This window comes from Syngnathus scovelli, chromosome 3 (genome assembly GCF_024217435.2).
Source record: "Syngnathus scovelli strain Florida chromosome 3, RoL_Ssco_1.2, whole genome shotgun sequence".
Lineage (NCBI taxonomy): Eukaryota > Metazoa > Chordata > Actinopteri > Syngnathiformes > Syngnathidae > Syngnathus > Syngnathus scovelli.
In genome coordinates this window covers 4285412-4303543 of record NC_090849.1, presented here as the reverse complement: position 1 = coordinate 4303543, position 18132 = coordinate 4285412, and the positions used below count along the sequence as shown (strand labels likewise).

The 18132-nt window shown below is 44.2% G+C and overlaps 1 protein-coding gene across 1 annotated transcript in view; it reads right to left on the bottom strand.

The window, feature by feature from the left end:
- The window catches only part of LOC125993649 (PDZ domain-containing protein 2-like), a 135696-nt gene that overhangs the window by 69468 nt on the left and 48096 nt on the right, over positions 1–18132 (bottom strand). The window contains exons 2-3 of the mRNA XM_068650096.1: positions 4603–4702; positions 4090–4241 (exon numbers count right to left, since the gene is read on the bottom strand). The gene's annotated coding sequence lies outside the window, so the exon portion shown is untranslated. The remainder of the gene's footprint in view (positions 1–4089; positions 4242–4602; positions 4703–18132) is intronic.

Sequence of the window (18132 nt, the reverse complement as noted above, 5' to 3'; positions counted from 1 at the left end):
ACCATCACATCCGACACCCGGTTTACCAGCACTGGCGCCCCCCAGGGGTGTGTACTGTCCGCATTGCTCTTCTCGCTCTACACCAACGATTGTTCCTCAGGCGACTCTTCTGTGAAGCTCCTGAAGTATGCGGACGACGGCACTCTCATTGGACTGATCCGGAACGGTGACGAGACTGCGTACAGACAGGAGGTGGAGCGGCTGGTCCACTGGTGCAGCCAAAACCACCTGGAGCTGAACCTGCTCAAGACCGTGGAAATGACAGTGGACTTCGGAAGAGACCCTTCGCCATTTCCACCCCTCACCATCCTCAGTAATGCTATTCCCACCACAGACAGTTCCTGGGATCCACAATCTCCCGGGACATGAAATGGAACAGCCACATAGGCTCTGTCCAGAAGAAGGCCCAGCAGAGGTTGTACTTTCTGAGACAGCTCAGGAAATTCAACCTGCCACAGGAGCTGCTGAAGATGCCGTTAGCCTGGAGGGGCTCGCTACATTCCGCGCCGACAGAAACAGCGAACTAAACGGTAAATCCCGAGGGGGTGGACTGTGTGTTTACATCAACAACAACTGATGTAAAAATGCTAGATCTGTCGCTAGCTTCTGCTCTTCGGACATGAAGCTTTTGACTGTTAACTGCAGACCCTTCTACCTGCCCAGGGAGTTTACTGTTATTAGCATCACTGCTGTGTATGTGCCTCCCAGCGCTAATACTAAAGAGGCCATGAGCGTTCTCTATCGGGCAATCGGCGAGCTGCAATCCACGCACACAGAGGGTGTTTTCATCATTGCTGGGGACTTTAACCAGGCTAATATGAAGACTATTCTCCCTCATTTTTACCAACACGTGGATTTTCCAACTCGGGGAGAGAACACTCTCGACTTGGTTTACACCAATATAAAAGATGCATTCAGAGCAGCCCCCCGCCACCACCTCGGCTCTTCAGACCACCTATCTGTTATGCTAATCCCTGCATACAGGCCCCTGCTGATCAGAGCAAAACCCACAGTGAAGCAGGTGAGGGTGTGGTCTGAGGGGGCCATGGAGGCACTCCAGGACTGCTTTGAGTGCTCTGACTGGGACATGTTCAAATCAGCAGCAACATATGACAACCAGATCAACATTGATGAGTACGCCATGACTGTGTCACCCTACATCAACAAATGCACCGAGGACGTCAGCACCACTAAGAACATCATCACCCGGGCCAACCAACGACCCTGGATGACTGAGGTGGTACGTCAAACGCTACGAGCACGGAACTCTGCCTTCAAGGCTGGCGACAAGGAGGCACTGAGGACAGCGAGAGCCAACTTGAACCGGGCCATCAGGTTAGCGAAGCGGAGCCACAGTCGGAAAATTCAGGATCTTTTCCACGACGCCAACAACACCAGGAGTATGTGGCAAGGCGTACGGGCGATTACAGACTACAACTAATGACTATCGGCTTGTTGCACTGACTCCCATCATGATGAAGGGCTTCGAAAGGCTGCTTAAAGAACACATCGTCTCCAGACTCCCCCCAACATTCGACCCGTTCCAGTTTGCCTACCGGCAGAACCGCTCCACTGAGGATGCCATCTCCTCTGCTCTTCACCTGAGCCTGGCTCACCTGGATGAGAAGAACACCCTTGTGCGGATGCTGTTCCTGCACTTCAATTCAGCGTTTAACACCATCATCCCACAGCATCTGATAGGAAAACTGGAACACCTGGGCTTCAGCACCCTCCTTCGCAACTCGCTGCTAGACTTCCTCACCAACAGACCTCAGTCAGTCCGGGTCGGACAGAACACCTCCGATGTCATTACCCTCAGCACAGGCTCCCCTCAGGGCTGCGTCCTGATCCCCCTGCTGTTCACCCTGATGACACACGACTGCGTCCCCAGGTTCACCACCAATCACATCGTGAAGTTCGCAAACGACACAACGGTGGTGGGCCTCATCAGAGACAACAACGACCTGGACTACAGAGAGGAGGTGGAGCAGCTGGTGGGCTGGTGCAGAGACAACAGCCTGATCTTGAATGTGGAGAAGACAAAGTAGATCACCGTCGACTTCAGGAAAAACCAGCCTCACCACGCTCAGCTGTGGAGGTGGTCAGCAGCACCAAATTCCTGGGTGTCCACATCACAGACGACCTCACCTGGACTGTGAACACCACGGCACTGGTCAAGAGGGCACAGAAGCGCTTGTACTTCCTGCGGAGGATGAGGAGAGCCCACCTGCCCCCACCCATCTTGAGGACGTTCTACAGAAGCACCATAGAGAGCATTCTGACAAGCTGTCTCTCTGTGTGGCGTGGCGGCTGCAGCGCCTCCGTTTGGAAGAACGTGAGGAGAGTGGTGAGGACAGCAGAGAGGATCATTGGGGCTCCTCTTCCCTCCATTCAGGACATTTCATCTCAGCGCTGCGTGTCCCGAGCCCGTAAAATCATCAGTGACCCATCACACCCCCACCATGGACTGTTCTCCCTGCTGCCCTCTGGGAAGAGGTCCACCAGGTTCTGCAACAGCTTTTTCCCTGCTGTCATCAGATTGTTGAACATTTGAACTGTTGAACTCTAAACTGGACTCTGCATCACACATACACAGAACTGAACATTATGACACTACGAACCACTATCTTGCACTGCCAACTTTGCTGAACGTTTATAATCCATGTAAATTTAAAAGTACGCAACCTGGTTTAGCATTCCTCTGCACACTTTTTAAATACTGTTTTTTCTCCTTGCACTATTACATACTTATCACTGCTGCACTTTATACTTGTTTTATTTTATATTTTTATATAGTATGTTATTTTCATTAAACCGCAATATCACTGCAGTGTTGTAAGCTGTATGTAACGGAATTTCGTTTTGTATGCACCCTGTGCAGACAAAAATGACAATAAAGTTTGCCTAAGTCTAAGTCTAAGACCTTCTACGCTGCCATCATCCAGTCCTTTGCACCTCCATCACTGTCCGGTTTGGATCGGCCACCAAACAAGGCAAACACAGACTGCAACGGACAATCACGTCTGTGGAAAAGATAATGGGGAACAATCTCCCATCTATCCAAGACTTGTACCTGTCCAGGACCAGGAAACGTGCAAGTAACATCTCCGCAGACCCTTCTCACACAGATCACAGTCTGTTCAAACTCCTTCCCTCCGGACGGCGTTACAGAGTGCTGTACACCAAAACCAGCAGACACAGACACAGCTTCTTGCCCCAGGCTGTCGCTCTGATGAACTCACACCACTCAGAGACTCAGAGACATCACTGTGCAATAACATTCTTCTCTCTGTCACGGAACAGAGACAGGACGACCAAGTGCGCACGATCCTTTATTGAAAAGGGGGAAAGGGGAAGTGGAACGCTGGACTTGCGGTCTGGCGTGGCTGAGCAGCAGAGCACAGCGCGTAGTTGTAGTCGGAGGCAGGCAGGTTGTCGGAGGCAGGCAGGTTGTTGAGACAGGCGGCGATCAGGAGCGTGGTCAAAGGACGAGCAAGTAGTCGGGGCAAGCGGCGATCAGGCGTGGTCGGTCAGTTTATGGAAGCAGTTGGCAACAGAGATCGTTCAGGGGACAAAAAGGCAGTGGTGTCACGGGCAGGGTAAGGAGACGAACTGACAACCACTGGCAGAATGCACAGAGGTTAAGTAGTGGACCTAACGAGCTGTAGCAGGTGCTGACAATTCCTTTATTGGGGCTTGGCTGGGAGTCAGGTGACGCAGGAACGTGACACTTTCGCCACTTACTAAATGTTGTTAGTTACCTGAATATTGTCAGTCACTTAAATGTTGTACAGAGGCTTAGATCAACCGGAGTCAAATTCCCTGTTTGGCATGCACAAACTTGGTCAATATAGCTGATTCTGATGCTGATTCCCAGAGTTAAGCAAACAACTGGTCACAAGATAGATCAACAGTTGTTCCACATATGGGTTCATCTGTCCGTCCGTCCGTCCGTCCGTCCGTCCGTCCATCCATCCATCCATCCATCCATCCATCCATCCATCTTTCTTCTTCTAACTGAGCTTGTTAGTGAAAAATGAAACAGCTCTTTAAAGAAAAAAGTTATTTCAAGCCTTGTGAGTCACTGACCAGTCGATCTCCAGCAGTATCTAGCTGTTGTGGTAAGGAATGTTTACGTCTGCCTGGCTTTGAGGACTTCTCCACAATGTCACAGCGCCTCACAACATTCTCCAGAGAGAGCTCATCATCTTCACCAACTGACTCCAAGCGATTGCTACTCCCTATGACATGTAAAGAATAATGAGCTCAATCAATCCTGTGTTTAGAATGAGCAGTTATTTTGTGTGTAGTTTAAGTCTAAGTACTTTTTTGAAACACCAAACAAACAAAAAACACACCCATAATATAAACTTGTTGGCAGAGCGAATTTATGTAATAATAATAATAATAATAATAATAATAATAATAATAATATAACACAATAATTGTGCAGACAGCCAGAAAGAAAGAAAGAAAGAAAGAAAGAAAGAAAGAAAGAAAGAAAGAAAGAAAGAAAGAAAGAAAGAAAGAAAGAACTTTTTTAGCAGCTTCAGTCATTCTTGTAACTTCTGTATTGTCAGTATGTCAGTCAGTATTACTAACCTTGGGATTTATTGCAAAGCTTTATGGGTGCAGGACTGGAGCAAGGCCTTTGAATGGGGTCTCTCTGACATACGTGCTCTAGTTTTTTCAGGTTAGTCAACTGTAAGCAAAAAACAATCTGGTTACTGGTAGTTTTAATAGATTTCAATTTCTCTTTAATTCTGATTATCAGATTCTGATTCAGATATCTGAATAATATTCTTTTAAGAAAATGGGGAAAAAAAATGAGAGATGCCTGAGTGGAGAGGCTTTAGATTTGAGCTCTGCTCAGTCCCTTCTGTGTGGCATTTGCATAGGGTTTCGCCAGGCACTGCAACTTCTTCCCTCATTTTAAAAACATCCAAGCTAAAAGTAACAATCAGTTCATAAGTGTGTGGTATTCAATATGGTTTATCAAACATGGTTTGACAAAGGCCATCATACTTGAGGGAATGCAGATTTTTGTGACATGCTACCCACATTTAGTCTGTGGCTCATTAAAGAGAAGCATGATGTGTGCCGGTATCTATGTACCTAGTTGTAACAATGATGAATTGGACTTTTGAGCAATACAAAATGAATTGGTATAATAATAATAATACATTTTATTTATAAGGCGCCTTTCAAGGCACTCAAGGTCGCCGTACAGACATAAAATAGTATAAAAAATGACCGGTGAGCAGCGGCAGCAAGTCGCGCCAGCGTTCACTCACATCCGGTAGACACAATTACAACATATTATCAGTCTAAAAAAAAACGGAACGCAAACGTAAATACACTATGTACAAAAAAGCTGCGTTAGCTTAGCTCAGGCGCCGCGCAGCTAGTTAGCATGGGCCATGCGCGTGTCGCGGCTGAGGAAGTTGAGCATAGTCTGCGCCAGCTCGGGCAGGTCGTAACTGTGCTTCCAGGCCCAGTCGCGTTTGGCATTGGAGTCGTCAAAGTCCATCGGCCAGGAGTCGGCGATGGCCTGCCGGACAGGGTCCACGTTGTACGAGACCTCCAGCTCGGGCACGTGCTTGCGCAGCTCCCGCACCAGCTCTTCGGGCGAGAAGCTCATGGCGTTGATGTTGTATACGTGCCTCCAGCACCTCCAGGGTGGCGCGCAAGCAGTCGTCGATGTACATCATGGGAAGCTGTGTGTCGGGCTGCAGGAAGCACTCAAACTTGCCCGTCTTGAAAGCGCCATTAGCCAGGCTAGCGTTGGCGGGGCTGCTAGCAGGCAGCCAGCTGGTAGTGGAGGTTGTTGCTATTGCTGGCAGCCAAAAGATGCAGGGAGTTGCAGAGAGTTGCCAAAAAGTAGCAAAAAACCCGCTAAAATACCAACTTTAAAATTGATTTAAAATAAGTTAAGAAAGAAAAGGACTAAAACTAAGCTAAGTCTGGTGGAGAAGCGGTGAACATTGAGCGCCTGCGTCCTCTTCGACCCAGAAGCGGATGTCTTTAGTTTAGATAATAATACAAATAATCGACCATGACACCATTTCCAAATTGTACCAATTGGCAGAAAAAAACATCTGAACCCGTAGTGTTTCATCTTATATATAAGACAGTCAAATAAGTCAGAGACGCTGACCAGATCTGGCAAACTGGTGGGGTGGTGTTTGAATCCTACATCAGATTCCTCCTGTGTGGGAAAGAAGAAAGTTTTAATGTGTGTGGGACTGTGCATTACTGGCAATGGTCTGTGGCCCATCAGAATAGGGATTTTGAAGAACCTGATGGAGATTTAGTAATAATTACAATGTTGGTAAAGCATTGATAAACGCAGAATACTACAAGTGTTATTTTAAATACCATATTTTCAGAATCAGAATCAGAAAACCTTTATTGTCATTCTACATAGTACAATGAAATTGGAGACCTCCATCCAGTGCATGAGGTAGATACAAGTAACAGTCAAGTAAACATATAATAGAAAAGTAGATGAATAATCGGAAACAGTCTATACTATAAGTCGCAGTTTTTTCATAGTTTGGCTGAACTTATACTCAGGAATATATATATATATATATATATATATATATATATATATATATATATATATATATATATATATATATATATATATATATATATATTAATAATGTGAAATTATTAACACATTATTACTTCATCATTAACATATTACTTACTTACTAGTATATCACTTCACATGATATTTTCACACTGAACCGCATAAGGGCGCTCTAGGCCTGTGGAATAATTGAAACTGCAACTAACAATGAGTCTGACATCAGAGTGTTTATAAGTGACACAGTGGACGAAGATTTTGATGGATTTAATGATTTGGAGTGACACGGATGGTTCGATAAACTTATTTACGTATGTTATAGTTAGTTGATATATACCGTATTTTTCGGACTAAAAGTCGCTCCTGAGTACAAGTTGCATCAGCCATACAATGCACAATAAAGGGGGAAAAAACATATATAAGTCGCACCGGAGTTTAAGTCGCATTTTGGGGGAAATTTATTTGACAAAATCCAACACTTACAGACATGAACCAGCAAAAACAGGCTAAACGATACGGTATGGTAACGTGGCATAAACACAAACGAGGAGCTGAGAACGAGCCTGACGTAACATTAACAGTTATTCAAGTAACTATAACATAAATGATACGTTTATCAAACAATCTGTGTCACTCCAAATCATTGAATCCATCGTCCGTCCTTTCTGTAAACAACGCGGCGTGTGGCGCGCCGCTGACCTCGGACTCGTCGTCAGTTGCAGTTCAAATTATTCCACAGGCCCATATAACGATATATAAACTATACAGGTCTGTCTCAGAAAATTAGAGTATTGTGATGAAGTTCTTTATTTTCTGTAATGCAATTAACAGGGATGAGAACGGCAAATGGGGTCTGGGGGCCGCATGCCCCACTGGGGGGCGCAGTGGGCCAGGGTCCACAGGCCCCTATTGGGGGCCACAAGGCAATGCCCCAGAGGGGGCTCAGGGGGCAAAGCTCCCTGGAAACTCCTGGATTTTTGGCAGTATAGCAAACCCAAAACCATTAATTTCATCACTCAATTTCAACAGTTCAATTAAAAAATATTCCTGCTTGGTGGGCTACCAAGGTGAATATAATACATCAAAATGGCACAATAAAATCTGGAGTTTTTCCTTTTGATGAAAACTGTTAATTTTTTGCAACATCTATCTATCTATCTATCTATCTATCTATCTATCTATCTATCTATCTATCTATCTATCTATCTATCTATCTATCTATCTATCTATCTATCTATCTATCTATCTATCTATCATTGAAATTTTATTCTTTAACAATATCATGACAATAGCCTAACATGAGCTTGCATGTAACATCATGTTACCCACATGCTTGTAAAAGTAAAAACGTACCTTTGTGTTTTTTGTTTTGATGTGCTCCTTAATGTTCAAAGCGCCGCGACCTCCGTAGCTTATCACATCTTGACAAAGAATGCACAAAACCTTCCCCGGGACATCTAATTTAGGGATATGTTCCGTCAGGCAGGTGGTTACAAACTGTGTTCCATGGTGTAAGATGACGCTGCCCTCGAGCCATGCCCATCTAAAGCAATTCCTCATCCCATTCGATTTCCCTGGCACGATCCTTGTCTTTTTTCTCTAAAACGTTCGCCATGCTGGCTAAAACTTTTGCTATTTAGGCAAATGAGTAGGCAAATGATGTGACGAAAGTAGCGCCAAAATGCTGCCGAAAATAAGGCGGCTGTTGTCACATACTGCTGCCAGCCCCCCCACCCCTCCCCCCACATATAATAACAGTTTTCTCAACAGATCTACACGATTCACGAAAATGATTCTCCCGACGGAAAAAAACACGAAAATCTGCGGATACGCGGAAGATTCTCATCCCTGAATTAAAAAAACCAAAAATGTTATACATTCTGGATCCATTACAAATCAACTGAAATATTGCAGGCCTTTTGTTATTTTTATTTTGCTGATTATAGCATACAGCTTAAGAAAACTCAAATATCCTATCTCAAAATATTACAATATCATGAAAAAGTATACTTGTAGGGTATTCAACTGATCACTTGAATCGTCTAATTAACTCGAAACACATGCAAGGGTTTCATGAGCCTTGAAAAACACTCAGCTTGGTTCAGTAAACTAAATGACAAGTATGGGGAATACTGCTGATCTGACTGCTGTCCAGTGGACCATCATTGACACCCTCCATCAGGAGGGTAAGACACAAAAAGGAATCTCTAAAGGAGCAAGCTGTTCACAGAGTGCAGTTTCAAATCACATTCACAAAAACTTTAACTTTATTATTATTTTTTTTTAAAGTCTGTTGGAAGGGGGAAATGTGGCAGGAAACGCTGCACAACCAAGAGAGATGACCGCAGCCTTGTGAAGAAGAGTTGCTTCCAGAATTTGGGGGAGCTTCAAAGACAGTGGACTGAAGCTGGAGTCCAAGTATCAAAAGCCACTGTTCACAGACGTGTCCGGGAAATGGCCTACAATAGCCGTATTTCCATGGTCAAGCCACTTCTGAACTCAAGACAACGGAAGAAGCGTCTGACTTGGCCTATGGAAAAGAAGCACTGAACAGTTGCAGAGTGGTCTAAAGTCCTCTTTTCAGACGAAAGCAAGTTTTGTATTTCATTTGGAAGTCAAGGTGCCAGAGTCTGGAGAAAGGCTGGAGAGGAGCAAAATCCAAGTTGCTTGAAATCCAGTGTGAAGTTCCCACAGTCAGCGATGATTTGGGGAGCCATGTCAGCTGCTGGTGTTGGCCCACTGTGTTTCATCAAGTCCATAGTAAATGCAGATTGCAGAGCACTACATGCTTCTGTTTCATTTTCCAGCATGATCTTGCACCTGCCCACAGTGCCAAAACCACCAGTAAATGGTGTACTGACCATGGGATTACTGTCCTCGATTGGCCTGCCAATTCCCCTGACCTGCCAATTCCCCTGACCTGAACCCCATAGAGAATTTGTGGGGTATTGTGAAGAAGAAGCTGAAAGACACCAGACCCAACAATGCAAATGAGCTAAAGGCCGCTATTGAAGCATCCTGGGCATCCATAACACCTCAGCAATGCCACAGGCTGATTGCCTTCATGCCACGCTGCATTGATGCAGTAATCCGTGCAAAATGATTCCCAACCAAGTACTGAGTGCATTAAGGGACATTTTAAAATCTTTTATTTTGTTTTGCTGTTATAAATCTTTTTTTTAACTTGGTCTGAGGAAATATTCTAATATTTTGAGAAATGATTTTTGAGTTTTCTTAAGCTGTAAGTAATAATCAACAATATTAAAATAATAAAAGGCTTGCAAACAAACAGACAAAAAAACAAAAAAACAAACAAACAAACAAACAAACAAACAAACAGTAAGCCAAATTGTTACAAATCAGTTTTTTGTATGCATGTATATATACATACATGCATACAAACAAGAAATAGATGCATATAAGAAATATATGCGTACAAAAACTATATGCATACAAGAAACACATGCATAAAACAAATACATGTATATAATATGTGCATACAAGAAATACATGCATACAACAAGATTCAAGAATTAAGAGTTTTTATTAGCCATGTTTGAGCGGGCCAAACAAGGTAAATCACAGCCTCTGTTCAACATTTACGTACATAGTACACGCATACATACGTAGGTACATGCATGCATACAACAAATATGCACGGCAACAACAGAGCAGGAGCCGTGACACGTTTATAGTAATCCCTCGTTTATCGCGGATAATTGGTTCCAAGACCACCCGCGACATGTGAAAATCCGCGAAGTAGTGTCACCCTCTCATTTTTAATACACCGTAATTTCCGGACTATAAATCATGTTATTTTTCATAGTTTGGGTGGGGCGGGGGGGGCGACTTATACTCAGGAGCGACTTACCGTATTTGCCGGTGTATAAGTCGACTCGGTGTATAAGTCGACCCCCTAAAATGTTACGGAAATTTACAATTTTATGATATATCCTTTGTATAAGTCGAGCTCAATTGTTGCATTATATTAAACTTCAAAATTCAATCAGAAATATGCGAAATTTATTGACGAAATGTGTTCAAATTCGCGTGTTTGTAGCGAGCGATCTATACGCCATTTTAAATATTATTTACTTCATGACTCTGTGATATTACGCGCCGAGAGACTAACAACAATGAACACTCTTAGAAACTGGTTTATTTTTAGTTAAGAAACTACAAATTATAATTATAAAGTGATTGCCGGTACATAGAGTTCAAAATTCGTCTTCATCGTCGCTATTTCCGAAGAGCTCGTTCCATTCGTTTTCGTTTATTTTTTTCGTCATAAAGGGCATCTTCTTGGTCTTCTCTATCCTGAGAGCGTTTGGTGAATATTTTCTAAGTGCCAACGGCTCTTGCGCCATAAAGAGTCCGCCCCGGCTGGTTCCCCATGTCGGCCAGAACAAGTGAAAATTCGGCCTCTTCCCCTGGAAGTCTGGCCAAGTTTGGCAAATATTTTCAAAGTGCGAACGACTCAACCGCCGTAAAGTGTCCGCCTCGGCTGGTTCCCCGTGTCGGCCACCGCAAGTGAAAATTCGGCCTCTTCCCCTGGAAGTCCGGCCAAGTTTGGCGAATATTTTCTAAGTGCCAACGACTCAACCGCCGTAAAGTGTCTGCCTCGGCTGGTTCCCCGTGTCGGCCACCACAAGTGAAAATTCGGCCTCTTCCCCTGGAAGTCCGGCCAAGTTTGGCGAATATTTTCTAAGTGCCAACGACTCAACCGCCGTAAAGTGTCCGCCTCGGCTGGTTCCTCCAGTCGGCCAGAACAAGTGAAAATTCTGCCTCTTCCCCTGGAAGTCTGGCCAAGTTTGGCGAATATTTTCTAAGTGCCAACGACATTCATTTAGACATGGCGATTGAATGTTTACGTACCGGTAGTTATTGTCGTTGCTTGACGCGCGATGACTCGCACATTCGCTCAATACCCAGTACTTCCCCCTAGCAGTCATCGTCGCTGCCTGGCTTTCGATGTCCGTTATTGAGGTGAGAATATTTGAAATTGTTGCTGAGGATGCGTGTTAATGCGACGAACGCTTTATAATGATTCAGTTTATCGCTGTTTGATGAGCCTGACGGACGCACACCCACGCACAATGAGATGCATGAGAAACGGCCTTGGTTACCATCACATTTGAAGCGATTAATACGAAGTTAAATTTTATGACTCGGTGTATAAGTCGAGGTCGATTTTTTTCGGTCGATTTTGGATCGAAAAAGGTCGACTAATACACCGGCAAATACGGTATATATGTTTTTCTTTACAATTTTTTACTTGATCATTAACACATCATTTACTTACAAGTATAGTTGACCACTTCCCATGTTATTTTTAGTTTAGTTGATCACTTCACATGCTTTTATATCTTTATCTTGAACATATTCAAAACAAAAAAATTGAGAAAAAATCAAATAAAGCAATTAACACTTTAAAGCGCCATATCCAAGTCCACTGTCTGCTGTATGCACACTTGCCCCATTTTTGCTCCTCTTATATTTATTATCTTATTTGTTTATTTATTATTTATTCATCACTCTTATTCATTGTTTGTGCCTTCTTGTTTTTATTTTTTGTGTTGTTTACTTGTATGCATATTGTGTACCATGTCTTGTCACCATGGGATAGTGATAATTTCGATCTCTTTGTGTGTCTTGGCATATGACAAAATCGATAATAAAGCAGACTTTGACTTTGGTAAAACAACCAAATAAACAAAACAAAAAACTACATCTGAAAAAAAGTATATTTTCAGACGAAACTGGATGAGGGCGCTCTAAATTTCACCGTTGGCCGTGACTCATCAACTGGGAAGGGCTTGAGCACAAAAAAGAAACTCATATTTTGCAGGTTACAAACTTCAAGTTGTAAAATATGCAGTGAAAACATTAATCGAGCAGCAGAAAGAAAGTTTGGAGAACCGTGATGTACCAAGGTATTACTATTATAGTGACGTCAGTGGCACGGTGCGGCGTGGCGGTTGTTTACATAAAGGACAAACGTACCCACCGAAGGACTACCGGCATCATTAGCAGCTTTGTTTCTAAGTGACACGGAGGACAAAGAGTTGGAAGGAATTAAGGATTTGGAGTGACATAGAAAGTTTGAAAAACTATTATGGCTTTTACGCACACCCGGTCCTACTCTACTGAGTCGAGGGCCGGCACTCGACCGAGTGGTTGTCCGCAGACGGTGCATGGGGCTCGGACATGGCCATTACGCATGCCCGGTCCTTTTGTATGGAGCTCTCTTCTACATCGGTGTCTGGAAGTCCACGCCGCCACACGCTTGGAAGTTTGTTTTGTTAAATAAAGAGCCGTTTACCAAACCCACGTCTGTACTTGTACTTTGTTAAAGCTACAATATAGTTATATACTAGATCTGTGGAATAAAGACGAGGCTGACGCCAGGGCGCACACGCAGCGTTGTTGACAATGGAAGAGGAATTTGATCGATGGATTTAATGATTTAAAGTGCACGGATGGTTTGATAATATTATTGCTTATATTATAGTTATTTGAAATATAGTATATATATCGTTATATGAGCCTGTGGAATATTTTGAAGTGCAAGCGCCGTCAGCCGTGTGCACCTATTGTTGCCAAAGAACGATCGATGGATTTAATGAATTGGAGTGACACCGATGGTTTTATAAACATGTTATTTATGTAATAGTTGTCCTTAATCACTCTATGTGCTACGTCAGGCCCGTTCTCAGCTCTTCGTTTGTGTTTGTCACGTGAGCATACCTATCGTTTAGCCTGTTGTTGCTACCGTTTAGCCTGTTGTTGCTCGTTCATGACTGTTCTTGGTGTGGGATTTTGTCGAATAAATTGCCCCCCAAAATGTGACTTATATTCCGGAGCGACTTGTATATGTTTTTTTTTTCACTTTTTGGGGCATTTTATGGCTGGTGCGACTTATACTCCGGAGCGACTTATAGTCCGAAAATTACGGTACATAATGTTTTTGTGTATCAGTAAGTGTATATTAAACCATTTAAGTGCATATGTTATCATTAGAACATTAAATAATAGTTTCAAACGTGTAAATACTCTATTAATACGTAGTATAAATGACATACAGAAAATAATGTATAAATAATATAAATATAAATATGATAAGTGTGTGTGTGTGTGTGTGTGTGTGTGTGCGTGTGTGTGTGTGTGTGTGTGCGTGTCCGTGTGCGTGCGTGTGTGTAACATGTAGATGTAGCTAAAGTATACATACTGTAAATATGTTTTTAGAACTATTATAACAACTTTCTTATAACAAGGTACAAGTGTACATACTGTAAATATGTTTTTAAAACTATTTCATTATTATACGTACTGCAATTGTGTGGGCACTCCCTGCCTTCTGCTGGCGTGTGGGCAACCTTCGTGCCAGCGTCCTGGTTCTCGAACAAATCGGAATTCGAACGAAAAATTAGAGATTTTTTTTGCTTCAGTTGTCGAACAAAATTCGGAGATGAGCCAAAAGGACCCGAGAAAACCCGACCGTACGGCCCGGATGCCGACTGACTCCGTGTCAGGAATGAGTTGAGCCAGGGCGACCAAATGCAGCTTGAACCAGGATTTATTGCAGGGAAAAGGAGTTGGAAGGGAGGCAGGTGGGGAACGAACGACACAGACGGGAGGAAGACTCACGGCCAGCAAAACAGACAGACTGACCGACATGAAGTCCCCTTGGACAAGATTAAAATTCTGACCGTGAGCCTTCAGACAGACCGAGGGAAAACCAGATGACACGAACAGGAACACTGGGCACGAACAGGAATGGACACAACAGTAGACACCGACAGGGAGAAACACACGGGCAGGGCTTAAATACACAGGGTAACAAGAGGAAGCAGGTGACAGACATTACGGTAACGAAAGGGGTGTGGCTGAGCGAAGTGGCACGGGCGTGACAGTACCCCCCCCACAAGGGACGGCTCCCGACGTCCCAAAAAAGAAAAAAAATCCAAGACTGTCCAACATGGGCCGGGAGGAAATGGGGAGGTGGCCGCACGTCACACACCGCCGAAGGCCGACTGGGTGACGGCCGCTGGATCCACGCCGCCGGAACTGGTGGCGGCCGCAGCATCCGCGCCGTCGGGACTGGATCGGGGGGCGGCCGTGCGTCATGCGCCGTTGAAGCCGACTGGGTGACGGCCGCTGGATCCGCGCCGCCGGAACTGGTGGCGGCCGCAGCATCCGCGCCGTCGGGACTGGGTCGGGGGGCGGCCGTGCGTCATGCACCGTTGAAGGCCGACGGTGACAGCCGCTGGATCCGCGCCGCCGGAACAAGTGGCGGCCGCAACATCCGCGCCGTCGGATCTGTTTTGGGGGGGGGCAACCGTGCATCTTGCGTCGCACGAACAGGAATGGACACAACAGTAGACACCGACAGGGAGAAACACACGGGCAGGGCTTAAATACACAGGGTAACAAGAGGAAGCAGGTGACAGACATTACGGTAACGAAAGGGGTGTGGCTGAGCGAAGTGGCACGGGCGTGACACTCCGTTCGTTATTGTATTTGCGTTACTTTGAGGATTGTATTAACCCCTAATCATGCCTCCAAAGAAAGCAAGTGGGAGCAGCAAAGCCATCCTAAAACACAAAGACGCTCTTAAAGCAATGCGACAGTGAGCGCCCGGTGAGCTGCGGTTGCGCGATCGGACCAAATTAAGCTCCCTGCGCACTGAGGTCCACTTAAATTCTGGAAAGTACATCAGGACTTTAAAAATATTTTCTAAATTTCAGCAACGGCTCTGTCACAATAATGCGACCAGCGCGGTGCAGCTGTGCGGTCGGCGGCACGCTACGGTTGCGCGTTCGGCGGTGTGCTGCAGTTGCGCGATCGGACAAAAATGTGCAAATGAAAAAATGCTTAAAAAAGGCGTTTTTTTTTTAGTCTTGGAACGGATTACATTTTTTTCCATTATTTGTAACGGGAAAAATAGATTCGGAATTCGACCAATTCACTTCTCGAACCGCCTTCTGGTTTGACTGTACCAGGCAAGATGTGGGTTTGGTAACCGGCTCTTTGTTTCACAAAACAAGAGCTCAACATATGAGCCAACACAGTGCTATAAGCAAGCGCCCTGGATCGCTCTTCCTGTCTCCCGCCCCCTGCTGCCTTCACGGCCTGGCTAGACAATCGGAAACTACTGAAGTCTAACAACATAGACGATGCTACTCTACATAAACTATATATCAAATAATAAGTTTATCGAACCATATGTGTTACTCCAAATCATAAAATCTCCCGACTCCGGAAGTCAGTGAATGAAACTCATTGTCAGTGAAGCTCCAATTATTCCACAGCCATAGTGCACCCTCATGCAGTTTAAAGAAAACAATAACATGTGAAGTGATCAACTATATGAGCAAGTCAGTAATGTGTTAATGATCAAGTAAAAATGTGTGAATAATTACACATATAAATCACTCCTGAGTATAAGTCGCTCCCCCACCCAAACAATGAAAAAAGTCACGACTTATAGTCCGAAAAATACGATAGTTTATTTATAGTTATATGGGCCTGTGGAATAATTGGAACCGAAACTGACGTTGAGTCTGTTGTCAGCGCCATAGTTACTTCCGGAGTCAGCAAAGTTGTTTATAAGTGACACAGAGGATGAAGATTTTGATGGATTTAATGATTAGGAGTGACACAGATGGTTCGATAAACTTATTTATGTGATAGTTATTTGAATGCCTTTTAATATGTAATGTCAGGCACATTATCAGTTCCTCTTTTATGTGTTTATGTCACGTTAGCATACCGTACCGTTCAGCCTCTTGCCTATTGATGTGTGTTCTTGATGTTGGATTTTGTCAAATTTCCCCCAAAAATGCGACTTATACTCAGGTGCGATTTATATGGGTTTGTTTCCCCTTCATTGTGCCTTTTATGGCTGGTGCGACTTATATTTCGGTGCAATTTATACTTTGGAAAATACGGTACTAAAGTCAGGTCTGTTTTCTTACACATTTGAAATGGAAATCGGGAAAACTACATGGTGAAAAACAGTTTCATTAACTTAATTGTTAATATCTCCACATTTAAGTATCACATAGTTTTTTGTCTTGGCATGTTTTCAGGAATTATCTAAACCTGTAATGTATTTAGAAACATTCTCTGAATTCACTTAACAGGGGTTTAATCCCTGTCTTCCTAATTTATTGTACTGCCACAGAGTAACAGGGCAAAAATTATGTGACACTTGGGATAGTCCGGCACGCATTATTTGATTTTGCATTGATTCCTATGGGAACCATTGATTTTACTTAATAAGGTTTGTAATTACAAACCCGATCGTGGAACCAATGAAGTCTGTAAGTAGAGGTACCACTATAAATTTATACGGTTCTGGTTTTCTGTTAAATCCTAATACTATTTATTCCAAGAAAATTGTATAAAGACCCCTCCATGAGCCGTCACCTTACTATGGTGGAGGGGTTTGCCTGTCTCAGTGATCCTCGGGATTAAGTTGTCTGTGGCTTTATGCAGAGTCACCTATTGCAAACAGGTCTTAGGTGAGGGACTAGACAAAGTGGGGCTAAAAAAAAAACTTGATGATGAATAAAATAAATAGAATCAGTTTTTCCTTGCCCGGACGCGGGTCACTGGGGCCAATGCTCGCGTGGGTAACGACAGTGAAACATAGAGGGGCGCGATTAGGAGGAACGCCTCACCTCGATCTGAACCGGAGTAACGTTCTGAAATTGGACTTCTGTGTGCGACATGAATTGTCCATAAAGAACATCATGTTCAAGCATAAAAGTGTCCATGTGTGCACCTACCAACAGGACGCCCTAGGCCGCGGTGTGATGATTGACTTTATGGTCGTGTCATCGGATTTGCGGCCGCATGTTTTGGACAATCGGGTAAAGAGAGGGGCAGGGTGTTGGCTCAAATGGTTTGGGAAGATGCCGGTCCAACCTGGCAGACCCAAACGTATTGTGAGTTTACATGTGCTTTGGGGACTTGGAGAAGGTATTCGACCGTGACCCTCTGGGAGTTTGGGGTGCTTTGGGAGTACCGGGTACCGATCCCACTGATCAGAGCAGATCGGTCCCTGTATCACTGATACCAGAGTTCGGTCTGCATTTCTGGCAGTAGGCCAGATTTGTTTTTCAGTGAGAGTTGGTCTCCGGTGAGGCTTCCCTTTGTCACTGATTCTGCTCATAACTTTTATGGACAGAATTCCTCGGTGCAGCAGAGGCATTGAGAGTGTCCGGATTGGTGACCTAAGTATTGCATCTCTGCTTTTTGCTGATGATGTGGTGCTGTTGGCTTCTTCAAGCTGTGATCACCAGCTCTCACTGAAGCATTTCGCAGATGGTTGTAAGCGATGGGATGAAAATCAACACCTCCAAATCTGAGACCATGGTCTTCAGTCGGAAAAGGGTAAAATTCCATCTCTGGATGAGATTTTGTCCCAAGTGGACAGTTAAAGTATCTTATGGTCGTTCACGAGTTAGGGTGGGATGGAGCGCGAGAACGACAGGTGGATTGGTGCAGTGAGATGTGTGATGTGGACTCTG